General features: G+C 42.4%; 1 non-coding gene across 1 annotated transcript; it reads right to left on the bottom strand.

Moving 5' to 3' along the window:
• Positions 1-672: 672 nt before the first annotated feature.
• LOC113219376 lies at positions 673-827 on the bottom strand. Its single transcript, XR_003306449.1, has one exon. It is a non-coding gene; the product is annotated as a 5.8S ribosomal RNA (ribosomal RNA).
• Positions 828-2,500: the final 1,673 nt, after the last annotated feature.

Raw genomic sequence — 2,500 nt, forward strand, 5'->3', positions numbered from 1 at the left:
CGACAGAGTATGACAAACACGAAGGAACGGAGTGGGTATTCCGATTCCTGGGGCTCTTTTCTCTCTCTCTCTCTCTCTCTCTCTCTCTCTTTCTCACAATCTCAACGCACGGCAAACATCGCACGCCATCAAGGGATGGTGGGATCTTTCTTCCCTCCTCTCTCGATTAAACTCCCATATATTTTTATCCTTTTTCTCACGGTATCGCAGAAATATTAGTTTCAGACGACGTTAGGGGCGCGGTATGTAATTCGTGATCCAAAAATGGACGAATCGAAACAGTGGCGGGTACGAAAAACAAGCACGAAGCGGTGAACACGGGCGGTCATCAGTTATATGAAACGGACGACTCACGACACCGAGAACACTCACGCAAGTCCGTGACATGTCTTGAATTCGTGAATACGATTTCCTCGTACCACACGCGAGCACATGTATTTCGATTCTGTTATCTCGGTCACGACCGCGACGAACGCCAACGAACGTCCAACAATCGCTCGTACGTCGCGCATCTTCTTCTCCTTATAATTTGTCCAACTCCGATTTTTGACACCCGACTCGGAAACGTTCGATTTTAAGAACGACGGCGGGGATTACAAAAAGAAGGAGAAAAGGATCAAATGTACGAAGAATAACCAATACGCAACGCAAGCAGTATTTGGGTTACGTGAACGACCCTCAGCCAGGCGTGGTCCAGGAATTGTATCCGTGGACCGCAATGTGCGTTCGAAATGTCGATGTTCATGTGTCCTGCAGTTCACACGTTGACGCGCAATTAGCTGCGTTCTTCATCGACCCACGAGCCAAGTGATCCACCGTTCAGGGTAATCGTATTTTATGTAAAATTTTTTTTTTTTTCTTTACTTTTATAAAGGAAACGACGAGGATTACCCCGATACTGAATCCTTTTTCTCTCTCTCTCTTCTCTTCAAACCGTCGCTCAACCTGGAGAGAACGACTCGTTCGAAGCATGGTCGCAGAGCCCATACGCTTAAAAAAAATTCGATGTTGAAAACTAATAATTCGTTCAGGTACGTATATCTCGATGAAAAGATTCGAAAAGATCGATGGGACACGAAAAATTCGATCGGTCTCGAGCGGTCTTTCCTCCCAATTTCCGAAGCGAATATTCGCTACGGTACGGGTGTCCGACTCACGACACGACGACCTCTCTTCTCTCTGTGTAACACAGATTCGATATTCCCCTCTGAACGAATAACGTTTCAACTTTTTCAAGTAAGAAGCGATGAAACGGGCTCACGTCGACGCGATGCATCATTTTCTCGCCGTTCTTGGTTTCGTCGGTTTAAAGGTACAACGACGACGACGACGACGACGACGACACCATGGGTAGGAAGCACGATTCGAGAATGATCATAGAAGCGTATAGGAGAAAAGAGGTCGAACTGGTATCCATCGAAGAGAACGTCGCGAAACAAAGTTCGACGGCGGCTCGTCCATCCTTCGATTTCGTTTTACTATCGACGCGCTACTTGTCCCCTTATCGCTTTTTCTCTTTCTCATATCTCGACAGCTTCGTTCGATCCCAAAGTCTTGGTGCGTTGCGTCTCCTCGTCCATCTCTCGTTTTTATATAAGAGGAGAGCTCAGGCAACGAAAATAAAGAAGAAGAGAAAGGCACAGAAATATGAACTTGGTACTTTTACTGCACGTATCGATGTACATACACATACGTAACGCACGTATATACGTTCATAAAGACGGCGGGTCTATTACAAAAGACCTCACGCAAGCGCCTTGTGTTGTGTCAAGCCATTTATCATTTTGTTTTTGTGTTTAGTTTCATTTTATATATATATATATTTTATATCAGTAGGGACGTAATGTTATCGAAGCGGCGGGTCGAATTTAAAAATTCGACCTCACGCAAGCGCTTCCTTTTGATTATTATTTCGTATATATTATTATGCGTATACATACGTAATACGTACACGTACGTGCAAAACGTACCGTCAAATCTTTATTAAAAATATACATCATCGAGACGGCGGATCGTCCGTACATGTGTGTATATATATATATATATAAAATATATACGACGACGCGACGACGATCTCACGCAAGCGTCCCTTTGTATTTTTGCGTACCATAACATTCATCTCATCGAGACGGCGGGTCTATTTATTTATAATAAACGACCTTCGCGCAAGCGCCTCTTCGTATTTATCGTTTATATATCTCTCTCTCTCGTGGAAAGAGAAAGAATTTCTCTCTTCGTATCAAATTTTCGTGTCTGGTAAAATTCAAAAATATATAAATTCAAAAAAAAAAAAAAATGATAAATCAATCGGATACAACGGACGGAAGGGATTTTTCTCTCCCTCCTCACGTAAGCCATCGTTCCGTGATTTCATCATTCGTTCATATGTTCGATATACAAAGTTTTGGTATTTGATAATGGATTCAAAAAATCCATTTTATAAATATATATATAAAATATATATATTTATCATCCCCTTCTTTCAATTCTCTGTTTGTTT

The sequence above is a fragment of the Apis mellifera genome, unplaced genomic scaffold, assembly GCF_003254395.2.
Source record: "Apis mellifera strain DH4 unplaced genomic scaffold, Amel_HAv3.1 GroupUN_1, whole genome shotgun sequence".
Taxonomy (NCBI): domain Eukaryota; kingdom Metazoa; phylum Arthropoda; class Insecta; order Hymenoptera; family Apidae; genus Apis; species Apis mellifera.